The sequence below is a fragment of the Pseudorca crassidens genome, chromosome 11 (genome assembly GCF_039906515.1).
Source record: "Pseudorca crassidens isolate mPseCra1 chromosome 11, mPseCra1.hap1, whole genome shotgun sequence".
NCBI classification, from domain to species: Eukaryota; Metazoa; Chordata; class Mammalia; order Artiodactyla; family Delphinidae; genus Pseudorca; species Pseudorca crassidens.
This window is the reverse complement of record NC_090306.1, coordinates 35,389,135-35,407,861: the sequence shown is the minus strand read 5'-3', so window position 1 is coordinate 35,407,861 and position 18,727 is coordinate 35,389,135. Positions and strand designations below refer to the sequence as shown.

At 33.2% G+C, this 18,727-nt stretch overlaps 1 protein-coding gene across 5 annotated transcripts in view; it reads right to left on the bottom strand.

Moving 5' to 3' along the window:
• CNTN1 (contactin 1) overlaps positions 1–18,727 on the bottom strand; it is a 371,063-nt gene that overhangs the window by 218,783 nt on the left and 133,553 nt on the right. For 3 of the 5 annotated variants that reach the window (XM_067696189.1, XM_067696192.1, XM_067696187.1), the window contains one exon: positions 15,021–15,119. The exons of the other annotated variants lie outside the window; for them this stretch is intronic. The gene's annotated coding sequence lies outside the window, so the exon portion shown is untranslated. The remainder of the gene's footprint in view (positions 1–15,020; positions 15,120–18,727) is intronic. 5 annotated transcript variants of the gene reach the window in all.

The window sequence follows — 18,727 nt, the reverse complement described above, 5'->3', positions numbered from 1 at the left end:
ACTATCTATCTTATTTATCTAGACAAGCAACTTACTCCAGCCAAGCTCATATTTTGATATCATCACTTTGGATAACTTTGATTATGTCAGCTGAAATAGGAACAATAATAGATTCAGACTGTGTGTCTGCATTTGTGAAAGCTTTTTCTAAAATACAAAGCATAATCAAGGAATAGATTGGAGGCTTTAACAATTCCATTCTGTTTTATGACACATAAAGAAGCAGAGCTTTTAGTTACTATTCACTCCTTTTACCACACTCCTAGGGAGCCCTGCAGGACTTTGGATTGCAGCTAATGCAACATTTGAAAAGTACTGAATCAATTCAGACTCTTATCTGAAAAATCAAGAGAAAAGATAATCCTGGCCAAGTTCTCAAAAACTTTAAGCTGACAGTCTTTTAAAAATATGAAATGAACAATTAGATTTGTTGTGAGTTGATTTCATAATGAACAGTATAATATCCATAGTAAGGAATATCCATAGTAAGAATGTTAAGAAAAAATGTGCAAATTGTGAGGTGCCTTTGTATAAAACACAATTTAATTTAAATAGAAATCAACAAGCAGCACTTATAATGCTAAAGTTGTAAGCATCAACAAATAGACAACTTTAATATCCTCTAAAGAGTTGATTCGTTGATTGATTGATTCTTTACTAATTCATTTATATATTTCCCACTAAGATAGTACTCTATGACTCACAGCAGAAAAAATAGAGAGGCTCTTCCTAATTTGAGTTTGTTTTGCTTTGGTTATACCTGACATGGCTGAGAAATTGTTTGAAAATCTTTATTTTAATAATACAAATCACTATTAGTTATTAATAATTATTACAAAAATATTTACAAAGGTGTTATCTCTGTTTCCCCTTGTAAATCCCAACTAAGTGCTCTTATTAGTATTTGTGAGGATAAGGAGGACAAGAGGATAGATGGATAGAGTGGATTGGAGCATAACTGTGAGTCAATTTTGCAGGAAATTGTTCAAAAATTGACTATGATTTCCAACCTACAATACACTTGTTTTGGGGGTCAATTATTAATATAAATTTTGCATTTATTCATTTTTTACTTTCCCTGAATGAGACTATATATATATATATATATATATATATATATATATATATATACACACACATATATATAATGTTATATAAACATATAAATATATGTAATGATGATATTAAATTAACCTTCTTTACCAAGAGTATAAGTTTTATTGCTGCTATTAATGTTAAAATTACTTTTTTGGTTTTTATACCTTTTCTTTTAGAGGTGTAAAAATTATTAACAATTCCATGAAATTTTTATGTGTACTCCACAAGCAGTCTGAAAATTGGTGAGGCCAATATTACTAACTCCCATTTTAAGATTAGTAACCTGAAGCTTAGAGGGGTTAAGTAATTTGTCTGAAATTTCAAAGGAAATACATTCAGGTTTTCTGGTTCTTAATCAGTCCAGTAGTTTGATGATACTACCACATTCGTATTTATTGATACTTTTAACCACACAGAGATGTTTTCTTTTGATACTTCATTATCTATGCTTAGTTATATGGATCTATCACAGATATTATCATATTATAGTCTTATATTACATTTGATTATTTTTGTCTGAGAGGTCAATTCATAAAGAAGTGATTTTTCTCCTTTATAACCAGTCCCTACTTCCTTTTTTTCTTTTTCAGATGCTCTAGATTCTGTCTGTACTACAAAGCCATGATATATAATTCAGTACTGTACAACTTAAGTAGGAGTTTCATCTTTGAGAAGCCCTAAAGACTACACTGGCTGCCAGACATATGAAACACATCCAGCAAAAGCCCTGAAAAAAAGTTATAATTAATCAGAAAAGCATCTTTGAAATATTCTTTCTTTATTTTATTACATTTTATCTCTTTTAAAGAGAACTATATGTGGTCAGATTAGTTGTTCATAAATTCCAAAATTGGAATTTATAAATTCCAAAATTCCATAAATTCCATATTGTTCATAAATTCCAAAATAGCACTTTAATCTCTTGACTCAGTCAAAACCAGTGAGGTCTAGATGCTAACTCTCATAAATTGTTCACATATTTATTTGTTCATTATATATTCACTAATGCTTCCAAAAGGAATCTGTTACAGCTTACATAGTCAACGAAGCTTTTAACACAGTGATAGAAGAATGAGATCCCAGTATGAAGGAAATCATGTAACCTAGCTTAGGGCACATTACTTATTAATTGAAAGGAATATTTAGCTAAAATCTGCCTAGCTGACAATGCAAAAAAAAAAAATTCCTAACATTGAACACTAAGAAAAATTTTGATGTTATAGAAATGTCATTGGGAAAAAAAAATAATTTAAAAGAAAAAATCAGATGCATTCTTCATATACATATTCTTATCTTAATTCTGGTGTCAAATTGCAGCTGTGAGAGTTCATTCTATGTAGGCATAAAGCTTTCTTCTCCTATGACAATATATGTGTAGAGTTTAGAAGTTTAGAAGCTCTGGAGGAACAACTCACTCCTTCAAGCTTTAACTCTACTGCTCCCTATTTAGGAATGTGTCTGTGGCATAAATAGTAAGATATAATTCTAGTTGTTAGTCACATTATTAACTCACTATTTTTCAAGCTTTTCCTAAGATCTTTGCAAACAATAAAATTCAAATAATTTTTAGTTCACATTTTTAGTTAGCATAAGTAGGTCACACAATGCTTGAAAGTGACACAGATTGAAAGAAGGAGCAACCACTAGTAACTTCAATTTTCATTCCAAAATATGCAAGTAGAAAACAAAAAAGAAAACTTCGGCTGATTTGAATTAATTTGTTAGAAATATTGAAAATGCAAAACTGCTCTATGGGATGATGATGCATAGGAAGAAAGGAAGTGAATACTTAAGTCTTTAAGGAAACTTAATGGAAGCATTTGAGTTGTTAACACTTTCACCCCCAATTTTTGCCAACTTTTTTTTTTTCCAACTACTGGTAGATTTGCTCTCTTCTTTTAATATCAATTATCAAATCTCAATATGTTTTTCTAACTTCCACTACAGTGCATTGCTAAAGTAATCTCTTCTATCATCAATAAACTGGATCTTTTCCATTGATTTGTCTGCTGAATTCATTTTATTTAGATCAGGCTCTAAAATTAACACATGATTCAGGTTCCCCAATTAACTCAATCTGTGTACAATTATTTTTACTGCCTATGTGGAATATTTGATTTCCATTCTACTCAAATGCATTTTGATATGTTTCTTTAGAGCTCAAACTTAATTGCTCTATTCTTACCAAAATAATAAATAAATAGGAGACTATATTTCTTTGTAATTTGTCTCATATTCAGTTATGTATTGCATAAATAAAGACTTAATACTAAATTATTTTTAAGTAACTAATCACTTGTATTTGACACATATATGACAAAAATATCATTTCTTATACAAAATTAAAATATTGGGTTTTATTAACACATTTTAAATACTTATTGTTACTCCAGTGATAACATTTTAATAAATATGCAAAACGCTTATCACAATGCCTAGCACAGAGTGAAAAATGAATAAATGTTGGTGTACCAATTTCCCTCTTTAAATTATGCTTTATTCTGTCAACAAAACACAATAAACAGTAATTCTACTGTGAAACAGGTAGTAACAATTACAGGCAATTAACAAATATGTGTTCTTCATTCTCCCTGTTTTAGCAGTTGCTAGGCACTATGATCATCGTTTTTCTGCATTTAGTATCTATTGCATATCTACACTTTGCTGGGCCAATTTAATCCTAATCAATCTTCCATATGAGCAATAGAAATTCATACGACCCCCATTTCAGCTTTAACACATTTACTCCTATTTCTTCCTAAGTTATAAGCTACTGAAAATTCTGTTTTTAAGTCATATAACCAAAGCATTTATTTTCAGCACATTGATTGACACATGACTAGCTCTTTTAAAGAAGAATTAAGTTTATATTGATACTGAGCATGTCTCAAGGGGTGCCCATTTCCTAATCAATGTTCATGAATGAGCATTATAGTTCTGTGGTTAAGATCTAAGAATTATATGTGTTCTGAATCACAGAGAAATAATTTTCTTTCATTTAAAATTTCTTTTCTTAAGAATGATTCTTGAGATAGATAATTTAGAGAAGCAAAAGCAATTCATTAAAAACATTTTTCAGATGAACTTGGAGACTGTCATACAGAATGAAGTGAGTCATAAAGAGGAAAACAAATATCGTATGTTAATGCATATATGTGGAATCTAGAAAAATGGTACAGATGAACCAGTCTGCAAGGCAGAAATAGAGACACAAATGTAGAGAACAAACATATGGACACCAAGGTGGCAAAGCAGTGGGGGGTGGGGGGATGAATTGGGAGATTGGGATTGACATGTATACACTAATATGTATAAAAGAGATAACTAATAAGAACCTGCTGTATAAAAATAAAATAAAATTTCAAAAATTCAAAAAAAAATAATAAATTCAAAAAAATTAAAAAAACAAAAAAATTTTCATTAAGCTAAGAAATTAATTACATGAAGAACATTACATCTGAACAAGAATTCTACAGTTAAGGGAAAATATTACTGCAATTTTTATGTTATTATTGACTTCTTAACCATGTACACTTTGAAACTTGTTTTTCTATATGTAGGTATGTCTAAATAGAAGGCCTTAAATTGTAACTCTCAATCATTAGAAACTCAGTTTCCACATGCAAAAATTAAGGATTAGTCACAATTTCATTTGACACATTCCAACTCTAAAATTTCATTTTATCCTTGATGAGGGACTAGACAGACAAATTCTAAATAATCTTCATCTTGGATTAACAAAAATATTTTCTTCATTACTGCATGAAGCATCTATTTAAGTTCAATTTAACTAAAAGGAGGGCTTCACCTAAAGGCATTAACATTTGCATAGGTGAGGGCTATATCCTACTGCAATAAAATACAGAAAGAGAAAATTATTAGATTAGATTTTTTTTGCATTTAATAACTTCAAAATAATCACTGTGCCAAAGAATTTTCTTTTTGCTACAAAAAATGATTAAAATATATCATTTATTAAAAAATCAACAGTATTTGGTATTCATCCTCTGCTGTAAAGGTCTTATCCAAATATATCTATGTAAACAATTGGCCATGTTTTCTCTCTTCTAGCTGAGTATTCTGGGACAAATAGCCACTTCTCTCAGTATCTTTATTATTATTTGTGCTTAGTTCTACTCCCCTCAAGAATTTTCTATGTATTTAACATCTTGAGTAAGTTCCAAAGAACCAATGTACAATTTCGAGTCATCTTTAATAAATGATACAAATCCAGACTCAACAAGACACATTCTTTATGGCTTGGATCTCTACTTATCTTTCAGGTCACTTACATCTAAATATATTGTTTTATATAATTTGTCATTTAGCTGTGAATAGGTCACAACATGGAATACACACACTGATATTTTAAATAATTTCTTAACATTCCTACTGCCTCAGTGTAGTCCATTTCACTATTACTGTTATGAATTAATTATGTGAATGAAGAAGACCTTATTATCAATATATTAGTGACAAATATTTACCAGCTGTTTACAATATTTCAGGCAATGCGCTAATTGCTGGAAATATGGACATAAACAGAACAATTGTTCCCATGGTGTCTGAAAATATGTTGAACATCATTAAAAATAATTTAAAACATTTTTTATTAATTTCATCTCTGCTATTGACATAACTTCTGCATAAGCCATAATTTATCTTTAATTAAAATAGCCACAGCACTTTTGCTGGACAGAATATTTGTTCAAGTTTTAAAGCACCAAATATTTTTGCATTAATATTCTAATCAATAATGTAAAAAAAAACCACTTTGTTCATTCCAATCACCTGAACTTGTCAATTTCAACATAGTCTTTGTAAAAACTATCACAAAATACACTCAGCTAGTGGTGGAGGTGGGAGAGAAGGGGCTACAAGATAGAAAGATATCTAAATCTTGGTAGCCAGACATGTTCCCGAAGGCATATATCAAAGTTGATCTTCACTGAGATTGAAAACCACACTCACAGAGAAGTTGACACTTTTGATAGGACAATCAGATATCCAGGTACAGGTATACTTTAGGTCCAGCTACATCACAACCCATCCTTCCCAACATTTGCTTGTACAGCTTTGAGTCACATGACACCATATCCTTCCAATAAATCTCCCCTTTTGCTTAAGCTAGCTCGAGACAGATTTTTGCCATTATTTTATAATAACTTTAAATGGAGTATAATCTATAAAAATATCACTATGTAGTACACCTGAAACTCATGTAATATTGTAAATCAACTATACTTCAATAAAAAAAAGAAAAAAGAGAAAAATATCTTCTACTACAGGATTCACCTTGCATTTGATATGTATAATTAACATAATGAATATTCTCCCCAAAGTCTATTCATTTGATAGTGTGACTTAAACAGTAGTGTCTTATAATTAATAAAATGTGATAACATTAATTCATGTGAACATTCATTCAACACAGATTTATTGAACATCTACTATGTTCATGGCACTGTGCTAGACACTGGGAATGCAGGCACCCTTTCTATTCTTCAATCAAATACAGAAAACTCCCCTAGTTAATATCATTTTTTCTACTGAAGATGTTAAGAAGAAGAAAAGGGTTCTAAAAGCATTTCCCCCAACAAAAGAATTTTAAAATTACTCACAATTAATTCATATTTTAGAGGAACTAATAATGAACTAATTAATATAAATTTATTAAAAACATTATTCATCAGACTACTCTGCAATAAGCTGGGTACATATATATTGGACATCTTGTAAAATTTATGTATTCTTCAAGTGTCATTTTGTTCCTTATCCACTAGTCAGATTTTCCATACTTGAGCAAAATGACCATTTTTGACCTTAGATTATGCTTATGGATAGTTTCTTTTTCAAATTAAACTTGACTTTCTTCTAGTAAATAATAATAAAAATTAATTTTCAATTTTGCACTGCCTCCATTACGCCCAATTTAGTTACAATGAAAGGAAGATGAACAAACTTATGAACATAGGGGTTCAAAATGTCATTGATTATATGCATGCATTGACATTTGAAGTTTCCTGCAGAGTGCCAAGAAAATTTAGTAAAATTATGGGGATATAGAAAAGAAACTTTAATCTCCTAATCCTGAACCTAGAGTTTTAGTAACAGTATAACCTCTATCTTTCAGTTTTCCCATCTTTAAAGTGAGGATCTCATATTCTCCTAGAGAGGATTAAATGAGATTATTCATTTAAGCATGATCTCAGCAAAACCTTTTTTCCTTTCAAGTTGTATTTTAATTACCTATCTCTTTTTAGTGTGAACCTCTGAAATTTACAGTCAACACCATTTATTTCATAACTGCACTGACTAAATCATTATACCGATATTTCTAAACTATTTTAAGTATCATTTTACTACCTCATTCAGGAAGTTATTTTTGATGTCCTCCCTTAATTTTAGCTAGAGCTCAATTTATATGCACTTACTGTACCTGCTTCTACCTTTACAAGTGTTAGCTTTGTCCAGTGAGCTTTCAGTTATTTTCTCTCCTTCTTTTAACAGACTATTCTATCCATGGAAACAAGGAATATAATTCCCTTTGCATAGCCAATGCACATAAAAGGAGCTTAATAAACATTTGCTGAATTAATAAATTAATGTGTTCCCTGACCTCAACAGATTCACAATCATGTAGGGTAATATACATATCTATTACATATGAATATAATAACATTCCATCAATTAGATTGTACCATAGTATCTGGTATATATAAATCTATTTATTCCATCCGAATATAAACTCTTTGATGGAAAGGTTCATGTTGTACTCATTTTTGTATCCCCAAAGTCTGGCATAGTAGCTAGCATATGTGCAAGATTTGCCAAATATGGTTCTTCAATTCAAGAGAGTTGTGTGTGTATACACACACGCACACATACACACACACACATCTACACACACACATAAAGTGGGCACTTGGAACTTGGGAAGATACTGTTACTAGCTTTGCGCTCAAAAGTTTAATTCAAGGGATTGAAGTTGCAACTAAATGCATCACTCCAAAAGAACAGTCATACAGTCTAGACAACTGTTGATAAATGATCCTTGCTCCGTGTGGGGGATTAATTGGAATGCAGATATTTTAGAAATAATTATGCTGGCAATAAACATAAGAGTTTTAGACACAGTGGCATAAGGACTTTGGCTAGTAAAATAGATAGCAAGAAATATCTGAGAAATAGAGTTGATGTATCAGAAAAATAAGTTTAGAGGTTAGATTGGAGAACAAAAGGAAAGAGTGGAGTTAATTCTAAATTTATAAACGTAGCAAATGGCAGTGTCTCTTGCACTTAGAACCCATGTATCTATCTGAAGATCAATCAAGATAGACATAATGCCAAGATTCTCATACAAATGTTCCTGTATACGGCACTTTTATATTTGTCTATAATGACAAATAAAATTTTAAAGTACTTAACTATGTTATATAATTTTACCAAGTGTTTGTAAGCATGGATAATTGTCCATGAATGTAGTGATTTAAGGATAGATAAGTCCGAAGACAAAAATGAGACAAAATGACTTGTAATCATCTTCTTAATGTTCACTGAGACAGAGCTACTATCACTTTTAACAGGCAAGTACAACATAAGAAATTTTTCTAAAGATAATATTATGTTCAGATTTTCCACAGTCTGATAAATCCTCTTTTGGTAAGGATTAAAGTTCTTATTCTCTACAGGTATTACCTCTCAGTATTATTTTCCAGCCAAATCCTCCAAGCCAGGGCCAGAACTCAAATTATAGGAAACACAAAACTAGTAAATAATAAATAAATTTTATGTTCATGATAATTTCACAGAATACATTTCCTCAGTAGTAAACATCTCAGAATTTTCTACTAAAACTGTTCCTCTGTAGAAGATCAGTGTTCATCATGGTTTCAAAGCACTTTAAAAATTATAATAAAAGTCATTTCCTACGTTCAAGTAAAGGGAAAAATTGCAGTTTTCCATTATTCTTACCTATTTATTCTGGAACTTGGGTGCCCTCATACTGACCTATTTAGTTTATCACTAGTCCGCCTAATTCACCTCTTGGCTTCCTGCTCACCCAGTTCTTCAACAGATTTCTTCTGTTTGTCACCCAGCTTCTCGTGTTGCCAACTTTATATCATCTTCCATCTGTTTAAATTCCTATGTTCTTTCTGGCACAGCTCCGCCTCCAGATTCTCTCCCAGCCACCTACCTTGCTGCCCTTCCATCTGCTAGCATGACTAGTGTCTTTTCTAACCTGTTCCCAATCTAAATTGTCTCCAATTATCTACTTGAATTTCTTTATCAAAAGTTTATCTCTTAAAGGATTATTGTGATTGCAATAGTTACTTATAATCACACAATCTTGGAGTAGATAGGGAAGTTAAAAGCCAAAATGCTCAAACATGCATTTAATGTTTTAATTCTTCTATGCTTTAAAGTCATTTACTTTTCTCAGCTTCTTTTAATCATAATGTTTTGAAGGAATAGCATGCACTACTGAAAGATATCACTAATGTCTTTTCATATACATTTCTTCTGCACACTACTTCTGTGTGGCTCAACTCTTCTTAGTCCTGTGGTTAAGTGCATTTGCCATTGTTCCAAAGTTCTGCATTCACTGATTACCAAAAACCTTTCCTTGAACACCACATTCTCAAGACAGTTCAATTCAAATTTTTAGGCTTAATGTAGCAGAAATATTTTTTATTTAAGATGTGTGTTATAGTTGCCTACTGGATGCCAAAGAGGCTATATAAACAACATTAGCATTTGATTATTACAGTTTCAGAATTTGATATTTAAGGAGCATAAGGTGGCATTTTCCCTTGGCATTGATTTAGTTGCTTGATGAGGTAGATGCTTATTTTCATGTAGCAGAGGAAACATACTACAAGTTAAAGTGGACTCAGGAAAATATTTAAAACTTTAGACCTACGTACCTTGTAATGAGACTAAAAACTAATTGTCCACTCACATTTCTGGAGTAATACCCTTCCTCTATCAACCACAACTTAGAAAAGAATTAAGCTTGTGTTTACAGGAGGTTCAGTTAGAAATTACTCTTATATTCAAAATAATAATGTAATGGAGCAGGACACTTATGGGGCCTTCCCAGGACAGGCCTTCCCCCCATATCCTCTGCTTTAGCTCCTCTCTGGAGTATGTAGATTACAGTATCGGATGCACATTTCCTGAATTGTGTTACAGATGTGAAAAACCCCTATCAAATGGAAAATATTAACTGTTTGAAGACCATAAGCACATAGCCCCCAAGCCTACTGGAGCCTGAGGATTGATAATGTTAACCCCTGTGACACAGCCGTTACCTCATTCATCAGCCAAACAAAAGAACTGTGCACAAGCTGATCACACACTCTGCAATCCCCTTCCCTCACCTGGCTTTTAAAAATACTTTGCTAAAACCCTTTGGGGAGTTCAAGGTTTCCGGGGACATGAGCCATCCATCTCCTGATATGGCCCTGCAATTAACCTTTCACTGCTCCAAACTCCGACGTTTAGGTTTGTTTGGCCTCACTGTGCTTCAGGTATATGAACTTGTGCTAACAATATAGCATTTTAATAAAAAGATAATGATTTCAGAAAGACTTGACTGATTTATTTTAAATACTAGGAATGTAATACTTCTACTGATGTTAATTAACATTAAAAAAGATGTTGATAAGTTTTTCATGTTTATTTTAATATGTTTTATTGTTATCTAGGTATGGTAAGGCCAATAGATCTGGTGATGACTGTCATTGAAAAATATAGCTTGTTATATTCACAGATCCTGAGAAGGCGAGACATGCCTGGGGACACACAAGGAATCATGGGGGTGCAGGTTTGGTCAAGAGGCAGAGGGAAAAGGGTAACTGTGGGCAAGAGCCTTTATTATGGTTTTCTCAGGAAGGAGGCAAGATAAAAGTGGATTTAGGATTGGCCAGTTTGAATTATTTTAGGTAGCTCTGGGGCATTGGGGCTGTACCTAGTTGTCTTGATGTGAGAATTCTAATAAGAAGGTTGAAGGCAGGGCTTTGGATTGGTTGGTTTGCATTTGAAAAGGGAACTTGAGGGCCAGTGGCTTACTAACTCCCGTGATTAGCTCACCCTGGGAGGTGCAGTCCCTCCAGGGTTAGCACGGCAAAGCATTAGAATACAGAAAAAAATATATAGTTAATACAATATTCAATTCAGGATTAACAATCATTAAAAAGAAATGTTGAGAATTCATCTGATTCAGAGATTAGAAATATCTTTAGCATTAAATGACTCCAGTGTGATTAAATAATGTCTGTGAGTACCCAATAACTATAAGACCCACGTCTAAGCAAGTTATTCTGTTGGTTAAGTTCTTAACAACCTGCTCCCACCTTGTTTATTCTCACCTACACCTATACAATTCCTCTATTTAAGTCCTGACATCAGAATATATAATATTGATTTTTGTTTCCACCCCTGTATGCACGTTCTTCTCCTGGACTCCACTTAACATTTCTGAGCTTGGTTCCCCCTTTCTCCTGTGACACTAAAACTTTTAACCAAGTATTTTGCCTGATGCTATGCTCTAATTTTTTTCCTACATTTGAACTATTTGTTCTATTGAAAGCATAGCCCTTCATCTTTTTTTTGCATCTACAGTGAGTACCTAGAAAAAGCACACAAGAAGACCTTAATAAATGCTTCTTCATTACACTGAGTTGTCTTGTAAGATTAAAGTGATTAGGAAACAATAAATAATTGGGTAAAATGTATATTTATAATCAGAGGGAATAAATTGGTGAAACATGCATGAAGCTATATTAAAATGACACACTCTTGGGCTTCCCTGGTGGCGCAGTGGTTGAGAGTTCGCCTGCCGATGCAGGGGACACGGGTTCGTGCCCCGGTCCGGGAAGATCCCACGTGCCGTGGAGCGGCTGGGCCCGTGAGCCATGGCCGCTGAGCCTGCGCATCCGGAGCCTGTGCTCCGCAACGGGAGAGGCCACAACAGTGAGAGGCCCGCGTACAGAAAAAAAAAAAAGACACACTCATCAGTGTCAACTCCTAAGAGCATATATAAAAGGAAAATGTTTCATAAACTATAATTTCTTAGGGAAAATATTTTAAGGAGGAACTAATTTTATCGTTTTCTCCAATGTAAGAGAAAAGAATATAAAATCTCTTGGTATCACTCTTTGTTATAAATTCATACTTGAAAAAAGTTTTCTGTGTATTTTACAAAGCTTGTAGCACATCAGGACTATTTACTAAAGAACCCTATAGGGGATTACCTTGTCTTATAAATGTAAACTCAGATTTAATCAATTCGTATGTGTGTTTTAGGTTTGGAAAATGGGCATATCATCTCTCATCTTTTACTCTTCTAATCTTCCATAAATAATTCATAACTTTTCTATAATCTTATTTAATGCTGAATATAGTATAGATAGAGATACAGTTTTCTTCTTAGATTTATTATAATGTAGGTGAAAACATCCCTTATTAATATATATATTTATTCTCTATAAGAAAGTTGCTTGTTTACCAGTTTAAAATATTCTTCTCAACTGATTTATCACTCTAAGTCACCTTTAAAATTCATTTTTAAGCTAAATTACAAAACCTTATATTAGTGAATCATAATATTTCAGAATTCTTATAAATTGATTTTAGAGGCATAAATAATATATATCAACTATGGATTAAATTCACTTTCAAAAATTTTACATTTGATATTTCACTACTATATAGGTTTTTCATTCCATTTTCCTTCTTTCCATTTTATTATACCATTTTTATATCTTTAGTTTCCTTTCCAACTGAATTTAATACTATTATACTTTGCCATAATAATTATCTAAACTCATTTTGGTGTCTCAACTCATATATTGTGGTTGATTTTCAAATATTCTCATTAATCTCTTGTTATTTTCTCCCAATTGATTACCTATAAAAATTATTTGCAACTAATGTGGGAATTGGGAACTGAGCACATCTCTTTCCAGATTCCCGTCAGACGACCTGGGAAATATTCTTTATCAAAACCATTAGATATTTTCAGTGAGACTGATTAATGGCCTGGGTTGAGACTAGAACAATGACAAAGAGACTTAGGTAAGTACAAGTGCAATGTTACATAGAACCCTTTGTCTATACAATCTCCCCAAGTTGGTCCATTAATTTCACTGCTATGATCTTGTCACCCATCATGGGGGCTTTTCTTCTACTGTCACCTCAGCCAGCTCCAACAAGTAGCACTGCCATTATACTCATTATTCAGAATTTAGTATGTCATTAGGTAATAAATACCTTTAAGTTTCTGTTCCCTCCATTCTTTCTCATTTTCTTTTAGATTCCATTTTAGTAGCTGTTAAGGGGCCACCTCATTCAGGAGGCATTTAAGCAGAACTGAACGCCATGACTCAGCAACGGGAGACCTCTAAGACATATAGGCAGTTACCTATCCTCCCTTTCTTCCCCTCCCTAAGTAAAAACTCACACGTGAGTGTCCTCATAAAACACATTCTACAGTGCTGGGAGCGCAGTGCCACACCACCACCAGACAGTTGACAGGAAAGCCAAGTAACAGAGTAACACTGTAGCAGAACTGAAATGTACTGTGAAATGCTTGAAGGGTATTTTTCCTGTGGTCTTACTATCATTACTCTATTTCCTTTTTTAATTTTTATTTTTTAATAATAATCCTTATTTTACAAAAAATACTGGCCTTATCTATTACTGGTTCTTGGTAGATTATTCAGCAAACAAATTTTTAAAAACAGCATCAATTAACATACTTGAGAAGTAGGCAATGTTATATTATCTAATTTATATGATATACCTGTTATATTGCATATATTATGTTTCATAAATTATATATTATAGTGCATATATGTATGTATGCATATATGTACATCTATGCATATGTGTATACATATATATACTAATAGTATAAATGTACTGTTGAAAAGCATCCTTAAAAATTTTTACTATATCTAGAGTTTCTTGCTGAATGTTTATTAAATGCTATTTTCCTACCCTAAAGAAAGGTTTAGGAATTTATATCATACTGCACGTTATCTGCATATTTATTAATTATTTGTCATGATATTTAAGCAAGCAGTTTTAATTCACAAAGACTGGCAAATATAGTAGTAGATAGAACTATATTTTTCAGTTTTGCAGAGTTTTTGTAAATTTTATTTGGCTTTTATACAGTGGGTTCTGCAATTGTATAAGCTTAATTTTTAAAAGACCAAGAAGGAAAGAAAACTTTTTTGGTGGATGGGGGCATAAATTTCAAAATATTACATCTATGCATTCTTTTTGGAGTAAGGCATTCTGGACAAGAGGGAAAAAAACCCAAAACACTACAGGTAGAAGTCAAACTGTTTTGTTTCTGACAACAAGGTCTTCCTTCAAGGACAAGCTAGTCCAAATTACTTTAATTCCATCTGTTCCATTTGTATGCAACACAGTATTTGAGTTTGAGTACCTCAGTGCTTTCCTCTGCTTCTGGGGAAAGGATTGAGCATTTTTGGTGTTTACCAACATTTTTTACCATAATTTGAAATTATTGACATTAAGGAAATAATAGGAGCCAAAGGAATACCACAGCCCTGCTAAAACTTCTCCACAGGAGGTAATTTTTTATTGATTCAGCTCATACTTTCAGTGCTGCCCCTCCCCAGTTTGCAGGTTTCTGTCTATCTGAGACACACATCTGAGCTCTGGTACATTCTTGAAAAGCTTTTGCGTGCAAGATAAAATACCCTACGGCAACTTGTCAAAAATATAAAATAAAATCAGCTTTCAATTAACATAAAAATTGAGAACCCTGACACCGCATAGCAATACTGAGGTGTGAGTCAATCCTACTAACACTGCATCACCCTTTCCTAACTCAGCACATTCTCCCTTGGAATTACTAACCTAGAGAAAAACCTCGGACTTACCTCATATGCTGAATTATCTGACGTTCTGTGTATAGTATTTATTGCAAGCTGTCCATTTGAATGAATGCAGCGACAGTCACACCACAGTACGTCTCTCTCCTGCAGCAGAAAGCAAGTTAAAAGGACTTCAAGCTGTGACCTCAGAGGCAGGCACAGCCGCTCCCATCCTTCAGCCAACCTTCTGGGGAGAGCAGGTTAGATGACAGTAAAGCTGGCTCTCTACATAGCAATACTTTCAAATAAAGCATTCTGTGCTGCGAGCTGTGGGATTTACATCCAAATTCAGCTGGCTAGAGTCAATGCTGCTTCTATGCCTGAAAATATTAAGCATTTCACTGCAGTCACTTAATGCAAGAAACTATCTGAGGCGACTTCACAAACCCCGTCATTCTGTTCGGAGACTAAAGAATGAGCACCGCATGCATAATTCATGCATTAAAATCTTCAATGCACTTCCTGTAGCCTCTGTTCTATCCAGTAATGGGCTATTGATCACCTCATCGTTAAGACGATTGGAGGTACGCGATTGGTTTGTTTCCACAAATAAAATTACAACCTAAATCACAGGCAGAAGCCTCCAACCCTGCAGCATCCACTCGAGTAAAACATTCACATAAACGAGATGGCATTTGCATACTGCAGAATGTTTAAACTGGACTCTTCCGCAGAAATGCTATAGCATCTATTTTCTTTTATTCAAAATACATACTTTCTGTGGGTTTAGGCTGAATATTTTATATTAGAAGTGAAATATACAGAGTTGATCTTTTCCTACCATCTCGGGAAAATTAACAGGGCTAAACGGAAAATTAAGAAAAAAAAAAAAAGAATGGTGTATTGGTATAAATCATAGAAGTTTTTATCTGGGCTCATTTGAATAACATTTCTTTGAAGATTTTAACTTAAAAACAATTTTTATTTCAATAATGTGGAAGAGGATTTCTTTTTTTTTAATCATCATAGTGGGTACATCATTGTTAACTATTTTGGATCATGAGCACCTGTGCTCTGGGTGTGTCAGTAGTTCTGAGAGCCCTTTCTCTCTGAATTTAAGCGCCTAAGAACACGCCATGATTTCTACTAGTCTTTTTTCACTGCCTCAAAAAAGTAAGCTTTAAAACAAATTGTGCTTTTTATTATGCTAATATTCATCAGGAGAAAACATAGTAGTATAATATTTTTAAAAGTTACCATAATGGGAGATCCATGTAAAATACCAAATGCATTTATGTACAAGAAATGTTTGTCTATTTCCCAAAGTATCTTAATTGTAAAAACGAATTAAGCTTTATCCACCAAAGAGGACTGATGTTATTGAGATCATTTAGAAGCCTAATGCCATGTCTTTCCAAAGCCTCTTCAATGGTGATTTGCAGTCAATAAGCCAGTAACAACTGATACCAGCATGAGAGGGTAGTAGGAGCCCTGATGACAATAGCAATGGAGTTCAGGGATGTTCAGGGAGATGGCTCTTCCTTCCAAGTGCAGTAAGAGCATAATCCCTGCTAGGTCATTGGGAAAATAGGTGCACCTAGCTGATAAAGATTATGCTAAAATATTCTAAAGGTGTCTGAGAAATTAACTATCCAATTACTATGTACATTATATATTCCATATTCCGCAATGTTTTGTTTTGTCCAAGCCAGATTCTTTTTGTATGTTTACATATATACATAATAAAATTTAAATAATAAAATTAAACTATAAGAAGACCATTTATCAGAGTAATATTCTTTATTCTTTATACAGAAGATCTCAAACACTTAAAAATTACAAAAGGTATAGCTAAGGATTAATTTCCTGCCAAGAGTTGTATCAATTTAATCATTTAGAGAAGCAATTTTATATGAAGATAACATCTCTTTTAAAAATAGTAGAAAATTGAAAACTTTGAAACTTAAGTTATCATGTATAAGGATATAGAGTACATTCATTTAGGTATAAGGATATAGAGTACATTCATTTAGGAGCTATAGATTGCTGACAAAACCAAAAATAATTACAAACGTAAGCATTGGAAATTTAAGTTATCTGAAATGACATCATTCAATAGTGCATAACTAGGTGGATAGGAAAAGCATTAGCTTTGTCCTTCTCTTCTTCTGCTGTGAGTGAAAGACAATATCTTTTCTCACATACAAATATCCAAGATCCAAGTCTAAAACGGTGATGGCAACTTTTCATCTACTTGGTGAATTTTCAGATTCAATTGTTTTAAAGGTGAGGAGAGAGATGAAACACACACACACACACACACACACACACACACACACTTGCACACACACATCATCAACGTAGAAAAGACCAAGATTAGAGTCAGCAAAGAAGAGAAGAGTATGGCATGAGAAAAGCTATGGAGATAGTAAGTCCCTAAGAAATCAGAGTGGGGGCAACAAGTAAACCTTGAAGGGAAACACCTGAGTAAAAATAATCAGTTGTACTCCCAGATAAGATGAAGCCTGAGAATGTAATAAGTACCAATTTCCACTTTCCAGAAGTCTGGCTATGCCTGAGAAACACACTTAACAAATCTTTTCAAATGGATGGAAAACAGAGATGGGTCTTTTAGATGAATTTGATCTCTTTGCTGATCTAGAGGATTTCCAATATTTTGAAGTTATAATGCATGTAAAATATGGAGTGAACTCTGTAATGTACAATAGGGTCAATAAAATGAATCAAAATTTGTGAATAAATCAAACATATTTATTCTGCTAGTTTTGCAATATCTATTAAGACATATACCTATCTTGCCTGTCATTTGGAAAAATGCATAATTTATATCCACTATAAGAATACATAATGCCATGTAGAATTAGGAAAATAATTTAGCCTGCCAAAGTTTCTACATTCCTGAACTCAAGGGTTGTGGGAGCAGACTGCATTTATTCTCTGAGATTTAAGATATTCTTTCCTCTTTTCTCAAGCTGTCCTACCCATAACATAGTCATCCCCTAATCATAACACATTCATTCAATCAAAAAATATTTATTATGTACCTTCTGTATGAAACAAATTGTACTATATGCTAGGAAGACAAATATATATAGTGACTGCCCCCAAGGTATTCATGCTTTAGTGAAGAAAACAAGAAAAGACGTAGATACAGAGTGATGAATATAATTACCTCTGATACATGTTAAGGTATGCAAATGAGGTAATTACTAAAGTATGCTGTGCCTGTATGCTAAGTAACTGATAGATAAGTGTTATATATGAGGCATAGAAGCAGAAGAAATATTGGCATCACCAACTGCTCATGGGGCATTAGGAAATGATTCATGGAGGGGGTACTATTTAAAGAAACTGTATGGTAAATAGAACTAACATGGGCTTTAATGTTTGTCAAATTTGAAATTAAATTCAAGCTTCCTCAATTTGTTACCCAACCAAACTTCGGTCTGCTTGCCCTGCACAGGAAAGCCAAGGTTGACACTGGGTTATAGTGAAGGAAAGTGCAGCATTTATTGTAAGGCACCAGACAAGGAGTCTGGGGCAGCTAATGCTCAAAAAACTCAAACTTCCAGATGAGTTTCAGGGAACATTTTTAAAGGCAAGGTGAGGGAGGGGAGTTCTGGTGTATGTGATCAGCTTGTGCACAGTTCTCTGATCGGTTGGTGGTGAGTTAAGAGGGCAGTGTCACAGGGGTTAACATTATCAATCCTCAGGCTCCAGTAGGTCAAGGTCATCAAGTAGTTAACTTCTTC